Source organism: Furipterus horrens, unplaced genomic scaffold (assembly GCF_987537825.1).
Source record: "Furipterus horrens unplaced genomic scaffold, mFurHor1.1.pri manual_scaffold_4, whole genome shotgun sequence".
Taxonomy (NCBI): Eukaryota; Metazoa; Chordata; class Mammalia; order Chiroptera; family Furipteridae; genus Furipterus; species Furipterus horrens.
In genome coordinates, this window is record NW_028327174.1 from 30,506,853 (window position 1) to 30,522,597 (window position 15,745).

General features: G+C 39.6%; 1 pseudogene; it reads left to right on the forward strand.

The window, feature by feature from the left end:
- The first annotated feature begins 10,889 nt into the window (after window positions 1-10,889).
- LOC150011464 (glycylpeptide N-tetradecanoyltransferase 1 pseudogene) lies at window positions 10,890-12,159 on the forward strand (annotated as a pseudogene).
- Window positions 12,160-15,745: the final 3,586 nt, after the last annotated feature.

Consider the following 15,745-nt stretch of genomic DNA (forward strand, 5'->3'; position numbering starts at 1 on the left):
TCTGCTTGCTGTGGTCATGTCCTTTCACGACAACATGCACAGCATGGTGTCCTACAACGGCGCAACCTCTGAGGCCTTCCCAGTCAGCAGCGGAGTAAGGCAGGGCTGCGTCCTCGCGCCTACGCTGTTCGGAATCTTCTTCTCCATGCTCCTCCAATACGCCTTTAAGGACTGCAGTGAGGGTGTCTTCATTCACACCAGATCCAATGGCAAGCTCTACAACCTGGCCCGTCTACGAGCCAAGACCAAAGTCAAAGAGGTGCTCATCCGTGAGATGCTCTTTGCCGATGACGCAGCCTTGACATCACACTCCGAAGAGGGACTCCAGCAGCTAGTCACTTGCCTTTCCCACGCATGCAAGGAGTTCGGACTAGCCATCAGCCTGATGAAGACGAACGTTATGGCTCAAGGCACGGGGACTCCCCCATGCATCACCATCGACGGATACACCCTGGAGGTTGTCAACGATTTCACTTACCTCGGGTCCACCATCTCAAGCTCTCTGTCAGTCGACTTGGAGGTCAACCAGAGAATCGCCAGGGCAGCCACAGTTATGGCCAAACTGAACTGGCGAGCGTGGAACAATTCCAGCCTCACTGAGAAAACCAGACTGCACATCTACCAAGCCTGCGTACTCAGCACTCTCCTCTATGGCAGCGAGACGTGGACCACCTACGCAAGGCACGAAAGGAAACTCAACAGCTTCCACATGAGGTGCCTGCGACGCGTCCTGCATGTCGCCTGGCAGGATAAGGTCCCCAACACCGAGGTGCTGAAGCGAGCCAACATGAGCAGTTTGCATGCAGTTCTTAGTGAGAGACGCCTCAGGTGGCTCGACCATGTCAAAAGAATGGATGCAGGCCGTATTCCCAAAGACCTCCTCTACGGCGAGCTAGCAGAAGGCAAGAGGATGACAGGGCGCCCAAAACTGCGGTTCAAAGACATCTGCAAAAAGGATATGACACAATGCTCCATCAATCTCAACACATGGGAAGTTCAAGCAGATGACCGCCTAGCCTGGAGGCTCGCGGTCAGGCAAGGTACATCACGCGCAGAGGCTGCGCGCAACGAGGAGGCGGTCCAGAAAAGATCGAGGCGGAAGCAGCGTCAACAGCAGCAACAGCAGCCATCTGCCTTCACCTGTGACAAGTGCGGCAGGGATTGTCACTCCTGAGTCGGACTGCACAGCCATTCTCGGCAGTGCAGATAGACTCTCAAGAAGCTACGCCATCGTCTCTCGAGACGGACGGCTGCCGACGACGACGATATATGCCATATACTTGTATATATGCCAATATTAGCAGGAGAGAGAGAGAATAAAAGGGAGGCTTATAATGCTACAGATAAGAATATAATTTGGGGTAAGTTAAGTCACCCAGTATCTTCCTTTAATTAGTCAATAGTTAACTCCTCATGTATCTGTGTTCATTGACCACTAATTAAAATTAATCATATCAGAAAATAAAACTTAGTAAGACTCTAAATAGCTAAATTAGACAAAATATGTATGCCCTTAAAAGGGGGAGGGACTGGATGAAAGGTGGTGAAGGGATTAAAGAAAGAACATCTATCCATGACCCAAGGACACAGACAACAATGTGGGGACTGGCTGGGGGAGGGGAGGGAGTGGGTACGGTTAGGGGTGGGCCAAGGGATAAAAAGCAGGGACAACTGTAATAGCATAAAAAATAAAAAAACAAAAATAACCTTTAACAATTTATAGTTAGATTTTATTCATTCATTAATAAATTTCATTAAGCTCCTATTGCACTAAGCACTGGGAGATCCTGGCTAAGAATGCAAAGCTCTTAACACAATGGTACTTAATGTTTAGAACTGTACACTAACTAATAACCTTTTTCTTTAGATCTCAAACTGAACCAAAAACACATCAAGATTTGCTGGTCTGATTCTTCCCTCTAAGTATACTAACACACCCTTTCTAACACACATCATCACATGATTGGCCTTGTATAATGATATAACTAAGAATTTCATAAACATAGCCTCGCCACTATCCTATGGGATTTAAATTCAATAGAAATAGGCTAATAATAACTATTTATATTTACATACTATTTTGTAATTCAAAAAGTACTTCATACACAATATCTCATCTGATGTACTACTGTAATTACCCACATAGAGATATAATTATAAAATGAAAAAATGATTATGAAAATATACAAAATAAGAATTTCTAGGTAAAATACATGAACAGCAGGCATATGAACATCCAATGCAATTCAAAACCGAGGAAAGATGGGGCAAAGCCTCAGGAGCATATGGTTCTACAGTATGATCCATACTGACAGGCTTTGACAAAGAGATGAAATTTCAGGATGTATTTAACTGACAGAAAGGGGCCACTTACAAAGTTAAGATAAAAAAAGTACAGGAAGACCTTCGAAGTACAAAGTGCTACTTTGGAAAAAGAACAGAATTTTATAATATAAATTTATCCTAAGGTTTACAGCCATGTGACTTTTCTCATTCCATATCACCTAAAAAAGTGCTGTTGAGATCAATATTAGATTCTATACATGGATGAGATATAATTCATTCAATATTTCCATCTCACCTCTTTTATTTCAGGTTTTTAAATCTTTTAAGTGTAGTTAAAAGAAGTTGACCACAAAGCCATCCAAACATACCTAAAAATAATCCTATTTTCCAATATGTAATGTCAGATCTAGGAATCACAGTAACTAACTAGAATAAGTGACCCAGCATCATTCTGATTATAAGAACAGGGCATCTGTTCATTGTCCTCAAAAGCTAAACACTGCTCTTGCTTAACTTTTTTACAACAGTGATTATTCACTTTTGCAAGCATTGCATTTATTGTTTGTTTCATCACTATAAAGCTTCTATTTTGACATCCAAATGCTGTATGTCTTCTTTGGCATTGTGAGTATTCATTCCTTTTCATAATATGGGAAATTTATTCAGTGCCAATTAGAAGAAAAAAATGGCAAGATGGTAATCACTCCGTTACATCAGAAATCATATACAAAATAGTTTCTTTCTGCCATCCACCAGTTACAAATTGCTTTAATAAATTTACCTCTCAAATTTCAAATAATTATTAAGTTGAACCATATGAAATTGTCAATATTCAATTGTTTGACTTTGTAAAGATGCAGTTTCATATGGGTTCACATAATGTAATGAACCAGTGATTCCTCCTATTTTTATACCTTAGCAAAAGTTAGCCAGGTACCTCCATGTTTATTACAGTACTATTCACAATAGTTAAGACAAAAAAAATAAAATAAAACCTGATTGTTCATTGAGGCATAAATGGATGAAGAAAATGTGGTATGTATACATATATATTATATATATATATATAAATATACATGATTCAGCCATAAAAAAGAGAGAAATTCTGCCATTTGTGACATGGATGAACCTTGAGGATGGTATGCTAAGTGAAAGAACTTAACAAAGAAAAGCACATATTGTGTGATCTCATTTATAGGTGAAATCTAAAAAGGTCAAACTTGTGAAAACTGAAGAATGTTGGTTTCCAGGAGTGTGGGGGGAATGAGGAGATGCTCGTCAAAGGATGCAAACTTCCAGTTATAAGTGACATAAGTTCTGGTGACCAGTCATACAGCATGTTAACCGTATTTAACAATACTTACTGTATACTTGAAATTTGCTAAGAGGGTAGCTTTTAAATATTCTCACCATAACAACAACAAAAAAAATGATAATTGTTTGAGGTGAAGGATGTGTTAACTAACCTTACTGTGGTGACCATTTTGCTATGCACGCGCACACACGCGCACACGCACACACACCAGTATATGTATAAAATTATCACACTGCTTGCCTTAAACTTACACAATGTCATGTATCAATTGTATCTCAATAAAGCCAGCCCCAAGTCACACATGGTGGTGGGGGTCAGTCGCAAGATCTAGACCGGCCTGTTTGTTGCACAAGCACAGCCTCAGAGCCAGGGGCGGATTGCCAGTGTGGATCCCAGGCACTGGTGAGTAGGGAATGGGAGAGGACTTAGGTAGCTGGCACCTGCAACCACAAGATCTGTGGGGCCGAGGCCAGGGAAATCTGCAGAGGGCCTGCTAGTTCCTTCAGTGGAGAAGGCTGCTGAGGTCCTCGCAAAAGCAGGTCACTGGGAGCAACAGTAATGCCACTGCGTGGCTGAATCTGGTAGCCCGTGCCCGTCTGCCTCCTTCCTAGCCATTTCTGTACGTCCCAGCATTACTGATCTGTGGCTGGGGTGAAATTGAGCGGGTCTTTCATGTAGTGCTCCAAAAGGCTGGGGAAGCTGGTTGCTCGGCCTGTGCTCTCTCCAGGCAAACGGAATTTTTTCTAGCTAGGGCGTTCCCCCTTGGTGCTGGGCAGTGTCCGTCTGGGGAGATGAGGTGATGTAACCAATGAGGCTGTTCTTCCTTCTCTTATACGATTCTCAGTGGTGGTGGTGGTGGTGGTGGTGGTGTTCCCCGGGGTTACTGAGGTTATGTAAGTGGACACTCTGAGCTCTCCCAGAGCTGTTTTTGTTGGTAGTTAGCTGTTGATCATTGCAGGAGGGTCTCCTACTCCGCCATCTTGGTGATGTCACACCCTAATATTCCTCCTCTGAAGGCAAATACAGTCACAGAGACTTTGGATTTAGGATATTATTGATTGAAATAAATTCAACTTTGTCAGTTTTTTCATATAGAATTTTATGATTTTTGTCAACTTTCTGGAATTGATCCTCAAATTCCTCACCTAGGGAAAATTAGGAGCTTTAAGCATACTCCCTTGAGAATTTGTGAATTATAAAAATTAACAAGCCTAAAAGATTGAGCTCTGAGTCTATGGTATTTAGAAGAGGCATAAGCGAGAACCTTTGTACAAAAACAGCTACAATCAGGAGCTCTATTATCTTTGGATTTAGGTTTCATTTTAACTTGGTAACTGTAAATAAAAATATTGAGTGAGACTTTCCTTTTTTTTTAGAGGAAATATTTTAGAAAACAACTTGGAATATATACACTTTGGTTGAAAACTGAAGAGGCCCCTTTTTGACAGGGAAATGTACATCAGGAAAATACAGTAGGCATCAGGTATCTAGACTTCATCAAGGCTGAAAGGCTTGAGAAAAAAAATAAGTAAATACCCTTCTGAAAGACAGAGAAAGACATCAAATGCTAATACAATCGGATGGATTTGAAATGAACTGAAAAAGCCATTTCTTGAGGATACTGCTTAATGAAATGATGTCACAGTCTGTGGACTTTGCCTTCAGCCTGTCTTGTTCAACAATTTTATCAATGACTTGAATGAAGACAGAAAATATATGTGCATTACATTTGTAGATGATACAAGTCTTGGAAGGATAAGGAATATGTTGGATGACAGTATGCCAGTGTTGGGAGCCAAAAAGATCTTAACAGGCTTGAGAGATGGGCCAAACCTGACAAAATAAAATTTAGTAAAGATAAATGTAGGGTTAGTACAACAAGAAAAAGAAAAGAGAAGAACCTTGCTGAGGGAGCTGTGGCTTAAGGGCAGCAGGTGAATTTGGTTGAGTTCACAGCAAGCTCACTATTAGTCAATAGTGTGAATTGTGATTAGGGGCTTACTCTTTAGAGTCAAAAAGTGGGAGGTTAAAGTCCTGGATCTGACCCTTATTAGGGATTAACTTGACAAATTACTTAATCTCTCCATACCTTAACTTCTCTCTATGTATAATGAAAGAAATAATAATAAAATCCTCAGTGTGATACCTACTTATGTTACCTTTTTATGGAAATGCTGATCCTTAATTCTTAAATTTTTAATGATTACTGAGACATTTCTGAAATATTCTTTTCTCAACTTTCAAAGGGAGTAGCAGAAATGAAGATATGAAGAGATAAAGAGATAAAGGAGTGATTGAAAAGAAAGCAAGAGAAGTGAGAAAATAACCAATATTTACTGAGAAGCTGCTCTAGTCCAGGCACTATGTAAGCCACTCTAGGTAAAAGAACTCATTTAATTTACATAACTCAGTATAACAAAGGTATCATCATTTTCATTCTAGACATAAGGAAACTGGGGCTTAAACGGAATAGTTTTCCCAAAATTAAAACAAAGAAATGAGCACAGGTGGATTTTGAACCCTGGCCTCCACTCTAAGGCGCGGATCCTCTCCACCTCCCCATTCATGGAAAAACAGAGTCCTCTTAACCAACCTAATTAATAACAAGTATCCTCAACATTCTTTTGTTCTATCTGCATGGTCTGAAGTTCAACGTAAAGTGTTATTTCATTACCACATTTATATTAATGTTACCTGGTTTGGTTAAATCTGTGAGAATTTATTTTAACACATGAAATTGCGTCTATGACTCAATTTGCATATATAAAGCAATTCAGGAGGCACAATGACATTCCTGGTAGTCATCCCATTTCTTTAATAATAGTACCTTTTCTCATAACTCATGCCTGGAAAGCTTTCTTCCCTAGGGGTTTAAAAAAAAAAAAGACAGAAAAAACTTAATTATGTTTCCTGTGTGCTTTGTTTAAGTCATTTCTTCTGTCTTTTTATTTTCTACCAACTGCATATGAGCAAACCTTGAATCAAGCCAGTGGCATCAGCAGAACTGTTTTTTATATAAACTGGAAGAAAAAATAGGAAAATTTTATTTCAACTAATAAAAAATTGCAATGCCATGCACTTGTAGTTTACCACCTCTATTAAAGACATTTGAAAATAAGGCAGTAAGGGATGGACGCGGCCACAAAAAGAACATTACTGTCAAAGCCCCATGCCACCCCCATATTCTGCCACCTTGCACAACCCAAGCATCACATTTCCTGCCAAGTTCTGCCTGACCACATCTCCATCCCCACCCGAGCTGACTTGGATCACCCTTTCCTTGCTCCATGCCTTTTTATACCTCTTATATCATATAACATACATTACACTGTTGCTAATATTTGATGATGTAACAGAATGTTAAATTACAAGTTTCAATGGAGGCACCAACACATTAGCTGTTACATCCCAAAGGAAGTGCTTAGGCCATTTATGGAATTTTTTAAATAGTTTATTAGAAACAATGCCTGAATCCCTCATCCACATAGGGAAAAAAAAAAAGGTTTTAATGAAAATGGAGATAGGGGAAGGATTTTCTGAGTGAGTGTCTTTCTAAGACTTTGATTGGAGTTGCATCCTCCTTGGGGGTGAGGAAGCTCTCAGATGCAGCAGCAGTGGGTCTGCTGTTGATGCTTACTTAGCATGTGAGCCCTGCAGGTGGCAGAAGCACAGTGGACGATTTCTGACACCCACGTACGAACAGGCAATAGAAATAGACTGATAGGCTACAATTATCTCTGCACACTGGAATGTTGCTGCAATGTATAAGGACCAGTGTACAGTCCTGGCATTTTCTGGGGCAAGGAATTTTCCAACCTATTACGTTCTGACTTCTATGTCTACTCTATGGAAAACGCTCATTTAAAAAGTTGCCAATATCTACCTTTCATACTGAAAAATTTAATGCAGTCTTCTAAAGCAACATTTCTAAATGTGTTCGTGTATGCCTTCGTATTCAAATATTCACCATCCTTGGTTTCTGTGATAATTCAATGAGAAATTGTGCAGACTGTGAGCTGTGAAGCCAAAAGGACCTAAATTTAATTAAATGCAATCAATAAGTGTTTATAGAATACACAGTGTGTGTCAGGGACTAAAGTAGGTTCTAGAGATCAATGGTAGACAATGCAGATATGAAACAACCTTGACCTCACCATGCTTAATATTAATCCAGCTACAACACTTCCTGTCCATATTACCATTAGAAAATTTATTAAATTGTCTGAGCATAAGCTTTATCACCTATAAAAGGAGAATAATATTACCTATTTCGTGGGAAATATTATAAAGATTAAATGAGGCAAATTATATAAATTGCCAATTAATTTCTATCAGACATATACCAGTCATCCAATAAATGTTCAAGCCTTTTACCATCCTCTCCCTCTCCACTACCTGGTCCATTCCCTGCATATTCTCATACCTCTTACTGCTTTTGTTCCACTCATTCTTTAATTATCTCAGTCCTACTCTAACAAATAGATATAAAATGTGTGCATTCCCCAAAGCTTTCCCAGTTTGGTCTTTCCTCATTCTTTACTTTCTCCCTAAGGGACCTTTTTCACTCTCTTGACATCAACTACCACCGCTATGTAATTGTTGCTTCAAGCTATGTCTTCAAGAGTGATCTCTCTTTAGTGCCCTTCTCACATTACATGATGCCTCTATTCCAGTATGTCTAAAAATAAACTAACCATACTTACCTGAAAACTACTCCCATGGTCATGTCATTGATATCAATTACATTTATTTAAACATGCACTTATTAAGTAACCATTATAAACAAGAGAATTAATTGTCTGGGGCTAGAAACTCTCCTGTCACTTTCTGAGTTCAAAAAGACACAAAAAAATTTTAAATAGAGCCAGTATGTCACATTGGCTGGACTCTCACTATCAGCTCTCAGAAACACAGGAACCAATAAGAGTTGATCAGCAAGGGATACTTGTATCTACAAAGTATTGTAACTTATACATGGTAGATAATCGATAAATGTTTACTTGGCTCAATTCTACTTAAATTAATGGTATAAGCAGAGGTATGAAAATGTAAGTCATGCTGGGAATAGTAAATAATCCAGGCTTATAAAATGAGTAATGAGTAAGTAATATACCCAAAAAAGTATATTGAGATCAATCTTGGAAGCTTTTAATGCAAAGGCAAATGGTTTGACATTTATCTAGTAAATAAAGTAACCTAATAAATGACATTTGTCTAATAAATATAATGGAATGGAAAACCACTAAAAGTTTGGAGTAAGTGAAAATTACTCTCATGACTGTTAATGTTTTCCTGTTGGCACCATGAACTTGAAAATTTGAAATTGTCTTTCCCACCTTCAAGTCTTTGCTAAATTATCAACTCCTTGACTAACACAAAATTGTACTTCTCAGCCTGCCTTCTCCCACAGACATGCACTCCCTGTCCCCACCTCAGCTTCATTTTTAAAGTGCTTATTAAAGACCAGATAAAGAGCTTCTCAGACAAGAAAGAAAATACAGGAGTTCATCACCAAACCATTATTATATGAAATGTTAAGAGAATTATTTAAGAAAAAGAAGATCAAAACTATGAATAATAAAATGGCAAAGATATATATCTATCAACAACTGAATCTAAAAAACAAACTAAGCAAACAAGAAGAACAGAGACAGAATCATGGATACAGAGAGCATTTCAGTGGTTGCCAGATGGGAATAAGTGAAGGGGTGAGGGAATTAAGAAGTACAAATAGGTAATTACAGTATAGGAAATGGAGTAGCCAGATAACTTATACACATGACCCATGGACATGAATAATGATGGGGAATTGCCTGAGGGAGTAAGGGGTACTGGGTGGAGGGGGACAAAGGGAAAAAAATTGGGACAGCAGTAATAGCACAATCAATAAAATAAAATTTTTAAAGAGCACAAACTATGCAAGAAAATGACTAAAGTGCTACTAAAACGACAACATATATACAAGTAAGATTTGCATGCAAGTGTTTGCAGCTGGTTTTTTCATTATATTCCCCCCCACACACAAATGGAAATACCCAAATATCCATCAATTGGACAATGGGTGAACAAAATATAGTACAACCATATGACGGAACACTATTCAACAATAAAGAGGAATGAACTACAATGATATATACAACATGAATGAATCTCAAAAGCAGTCTTCTAACTGCAGATAGCCTCATTCAAAAGTTTACATACTAAATGACTCCATTTATGTGACATTAAAGAAAAGACAAAATCATAAGGACAAGAAACAGGTCAGCAGCTGCCATTGCCTGGGGTCTGGGGAAGGTATTGACTGTGCACATTGATTCCCACAGGTTGGAATGATCCAAATGTTGTGTACCTCGATCACAGTGATGATAACACAACTTTATTTTCTGTCAAAATTTAGTGAAATGTACACTTTAAAGGTGTGAATTTTATTATATTTTAGTTATACCTGGATAAATCTAACTTAAAACATGCTTTTGTAAATCCCTGAAGGCCATGAAAAAAATACAAATTAAATCTGATGGCAGTATGACTACAAATTAAGGTAGATAGGTAGATAGATAGATAGATAGATAGATAGATATAGAGACATAGATATAGATATTACATTTTCTTTATCTTTTTACCCATTGATGGATACTAAGATTGTTTCTATGTCTTGCTTATTATAAATAATGCTTCACTGAGCTTGGGATTGCAGGTATTTTTTCAAGATCATATTTTTGCTTACTTTGCATAAATATCCAGAAGTGGAATTGCTACATCATATAGAAGTTCTATTTTTAATTTTTTGAAGCACTTCCAACCATTTTCCATATTAGATACACCAATTTGCATTCTAGCCAACATTGCAGTAGGGCTTCCTTGCCAGAATTTGTTATCTTGTATCTTTCATAACAGCCATTCTAAGAGGTATAAGATGGTATCTCATTGTGGTTTTGGTTGGCATTTCCATGATGATTAGTGATGCTGAGCATCTTTTCATGTACCTGTTGACTATTTGTTTATCCTCCTTAGAAAAATGTCTATTCAGTTCTCCTGTCCATTTTTTAATCATATTATTTGTTTTGGGTTTTTTCTATAGAGTTGTGTCAGTTTCCTTTATTTTTTTGGATATTAACGCATCAGAGAGATGATTTGTACATATGTTCTTCTGTAGGTTGCCTTTTCATTTTGTTGATGGTTTCTTGCTGTGCAGAAGTTTTTAGCTTGATGTAGTCCATTTGCTGATATTTTTGTTTTTGTTGCTTGTATTTTTAGTGTCATATCCCAAAACCTGTTCCCAAGACCAATGTCAAGAGTTTTTTTCGGTGGAGATCCACTCTGGGAACTTAAGATAGTGGAGGATAGTGAGACAGCAGTGAAGTCACTGGCACCTACGGCCGCAGGTAGAAGAAGGGAACCAGAGGGCCCTGAGTTCTGCAGCAGTTGAGGGAAGGAGGAGGACAACAGCTACATCCACTCAAAGACTGCAGCCAAAAGAAAAAAGAAACAAAAAAAAGTCAGAAAGAGACAGGCAGCAGAACAGACTCATCTGAGGGTCTCCCTGTGATGAACTCTGCCAGCAGAGAGGATCCAAGAAATACAGAAACCACTGAACTCTTTTTAGTGCATCAGGGCCTTGCCAAAACAAGGTGGGAGGCTAGAAAGAGAAGCTACCAGTTCTGGGAGACGCAGCCCGCCTCCACACTGGGTGAAGTGGTAAACACCCACTGTCCGCTGGTGCCTAACAAAGGAAACATCAGGCAGAAGCCACAACCTGCCCCAGAGCTTCACCTGCGACACCCTGGGCCTGGGGGACTAAAGAAATATACACCCTCCTGAATGAGAATTATGTGGAAGATGATGACAATATGCTCCAATTTGATTATCTCCCAGAATTTCTTTTATGGGCTCCTTGGCTGCTTGGCTGGCTGCCCCAATGGCACTGTGGGGTTCAGTGGTCTCAGGTCAGAAACTGGTCATCAGAGCCATCCCAGCAAATGGCCATGTCTACGACACAGAGAACATGATGGAGATCAGCTTCCTGCGTGTCCACAAGAAGCTGCACTCCAAGAGGGTGGCTCCAATCCTGATCCATGAGATAGCCCAACGGGTTCACTAGGAGGGCTTTCCAAAGCTGTTTACACTGCCAAAGCCTGTCAACACCTGCAGGCACCGGCATCAGTCCCTAAGCCCACAGAAGCTGACTGGAGTTCTTACTCCTGAGCAGAAATACAACCACGCAGCTTGCATGAAGCCCTACCAATGGTCAGAGTCTCCCCAGACAGGTGTACTGTGTCCAATGGAAACAAAAAGCACCAGCCCCTCACAAAGCACCTGAAGCAGTTTCACCTCACACCATTTATGACCCAGGAGGAAGTGGAGGCCTAGTTCAACCCCCAGGACAATACCATTGACGTTGCTGTGTGGAGAATACACCTGGTGAGGTGACAGACCTCCTAAGCGTTTATACACTTCCCTCCACCATCATAAATGTTCCAACCCACAAGGGTATAAAGGCTGCTTATTCTTTCTACAATGGTCACACACAGACCCTTCTTCTAGAGTTCATGAGCTAAGCCCCTGTTCATATTATGTTCCTCTTAGGTTCACACTATGGAGTTAACAGGTGAATAATAAAAGTATATACATATATCTTACACAGAGCTCTTAAGCCAGGCTTCTCAAGGGCCTAAGGCTGAGAGTTATTCCATTTTTTTACTTCACACACAGTAACACTTTGAGGACTCCTTCAGTTATTCATCTGCTGAAAGTGTTGTTCAAGGAAAATGGACAACTGTTTAGACAGTTCAAAAGTGCCACTAGAGAGAAAGGAAAGAGAGTTTACTCTGAAGTCCTGGAAAGGTAAGAATTCAGGAGAGTGATTTAGAGTCCACGCTGGGCCCCCACTGTGGATAAAAAAGATGAATTACAGTGGTAGGGTTTTGAGATTTCTAAGGCAGCCCTTCAGTTCCTTTATTAACTCCAGGGAGCTCACAGATGAGATGGAATTATTTGAATAAGCAGTCCTAGGAAACTGGAAGGACAATCTGCTGTCTGGGAGGGAAGACTCTGAACGAGGAGGTAGCCAGGGGCTGTCACGGGAAGCAGGGTAGACTTGGTTGACAAATTATATTGGATCTCACATCCTTGATTGAGTTATTATTGTTCGGAGCAGCTGACAGATTTTGAACAGAACTTCATTGATAACTTAATGGGTTCATAAGTGACAGGCAAATTGCAGTACGATGGACCAGAAACTACATCCATACACATGGAGGAGGCCTCCCGGCGACTCAAAGAACTTCCCCCGAAGCTGTTTCCTCTGCTTATTTTTGCATATATAGAGAATACTTTTTTCTATCTTATAGCTTGTTTGTAAAAAGCAAGCAAGTTTGAAGCAGCATTTGAAACTGCTTTTATAAATGTATTCTAAGGAGTTTCCCTGGGAAGCATGTTGGATTTACACACAGCTCCGCCCTCCTTTCATGATGCATAACTAACTTCTTGATAGTACTACACTTCCCATTTCTCTACCACTGTTGGCAGCTGGGGGTGATGTCTGTGACTTAGCTTACTTCCTGAGTGTTATAAAACACAGTTAAACATATCCCTTTAAAAAGCTAGCTACATGACTAGTAAGCAAAATAGAGCAAGACACAAAGCTTAATTACAACTCAGAGTCATAAAATGTGATTATTTATAAAAGAACATTATAATGTTACTGTAATTATCTCCTAATTGTAGAATATAAATGTTTGCTTTATTTTTTGTTTGTTTCATTGATATTTTATTTAATGAACATGTATTTTCATAATTAAAAATAAAGCAATTTTAAATAAAGTAACTACAGAGTGAGTTCTTCACATGTAGAAAGAAGTACTGCTGCACCGCATTAAAATAATACAGGAAATTATGGGAATTGGTCTGCTTTCCTCATTAGCCCTCACCAAAGATAGATAGTGTTCAAGTTCCAATGTTGCACGGTAAATTCAAGGACATTCAAAAAGTGAAGTGTATTTAAATTTCTTCCTAGAGGATGATTTAGTCTTATTAAATTTGGGGTGTACAATTATTAATGAAATCAGAGTGTTATCTAAGCTTCTTATAAAAATATTCTTTCACAACTTCATTATGGATGCTCCAAAGATAGCGGCCAAGTAGATAGAAGATGAGTTCACTTGCTCTAGACCCCAATTCAGATTCTTGGCTGATCTTGCAACAAAAAGCCCAAACCATCAATGGAATCTTAGCTGATACAAAGTTTTGAGCCAAGGAATACAGAAGATGCTTCATGATGGATAGTGAGGAGATTTTGTAAGTTGAAGGGGAAATACCCCATGCATGGTGCCTATAGCAGAGAGGTTGGTCAGAAATCACAGCTTTGAGGCTTCCTCCCCTCCCAGGGCAAGGAGCCCCAGTACTGAGTGGGCATCCCACAGACCCAGGACAAGAATGACTTGGGAGGTTGTGCAACATTGCACACAGTGAGCAGCTTGTCATCCATGGCTGCAGCACCAAACGCCAACTGGGAGAGTGCCGATGGGGGGCAGAGGAGGGGCGAGACTCTATCTGCACCTGACTTGGGTGGAGACAGGCTGCAGCCAGTCATGCCCACAAAAGGCTTCTGGCTTTTTGTAGAGGTGGTGTGTGCAGAAAGCTGGACAGTGACTTGGTGCTGCAGCGGGTGTGTCACAGAAAGACTTTTTAAAAGGGACACTGAAAAATTGGGACAACTGTAAGAGAACAACAATAAAAAACAGCAAAAAGTAATAAAAGGGGAGCTGAAGTGTTCTGGGCAGGGACCCCATGTGCAGCTGCCTTGCCAACAAAGGGACAAGATTAAAAGCATGGTTTGCTCCCACTGAATACAGCTGGGCAGAGAGATCAGAAAATCACACAGCAAAGGGATTTCTGGCCCCAGCCCAGTGTGGCTAGCAAGCCTGGGACTATGCAAAATGGAGAGAGTGCAGCACCATGTCTACTACAAGGACAGTGGGCTGGGAATTAGATGGGCAAAAGTTGAGTGCCTGAGATTACTTACAGCCAGGCCGAACCCCTCTCCCTGGCAAAAATCAATCCTCTGGGAAGGGAAGGACTTCCCAGCCCCCACTTCCTGCAGGATTGGCCTTTAGCCAGCTCACAGTCTTTTTTCCTTTCTTATAGTATTTCTATTTTATTTCCATCTTCATTAATTGTGGCTTGTTTGGCATAGATGTTGCAGTCATTGCTGTTTTTCAATATTATTCCTATTTATTTACAATTTTTTATTTCAAATCTCATAGGTTACTCTCCCCCATCTTACTCCATTTTGCCTTCCTCCTGCCCTTGCTTATTTGAGTTTAGAATTTTATTTTTTCCCTCTCTTAACCTGGGTAATATTCCTTACTCTTATTATTTCTCCCCCTTTTATCCTCTCAAAATCATTTTTCTTTACTGTGGACATATCATATTCTCTTTTCTCTTTTTTTATAATATTCTTATTCTCTTTCCACCTTTATTAATATTTTCTCATCTGTCATTGTTACTAACCCTGTTGTGGTTTTTTTTCAATTTTGTTTCTATAGGTTCACTATTCTTCTTTGTTTTCATTTCATATCTCATATTATTCTTCTTTTTTCTTACTCCGTTTTACCATCACCCTTTTCTCTTATACTTACATTTTAAATTTTATTTTCTCAATATCTTTGCCTTGTTTCTCTTCCCCACTCATTATTTTCCCACCCTCTTCACCCTCAAAATCATTTTTTCTCTCCTTTAGTAATATCATATACTTTTTCCCATATTGTAATATTCTTAATCTCTTTCCACCTTTATTAATCTTTGCTCATTTGCTGTTGATATTGCTGATGTGGTAGGGGGGTATATTTTCTAGCATGGGTTTGGTTTTTTGTGTAGTGTTGCTTTGTTAACCTGCACCTGTATAACAGCTAACAAGACATGGCAGGAGTTTTGACTCCCAGTCAGTCAGCTGGATGAGAGAACCCACCAATGAATGAGCCATCGATAATCAAAGCTGAAGTATAAAAATAGAGCCCACATAAACTGAAAAAAAGGGCATCCCTAAAGCATCCAGATTAAGAGATCAAAGATAATGCATCACTGAGTGTCACGGAACTCCTACCACAGAAGGCCACCCTACAAAGACAGGCAATCATATCTGAG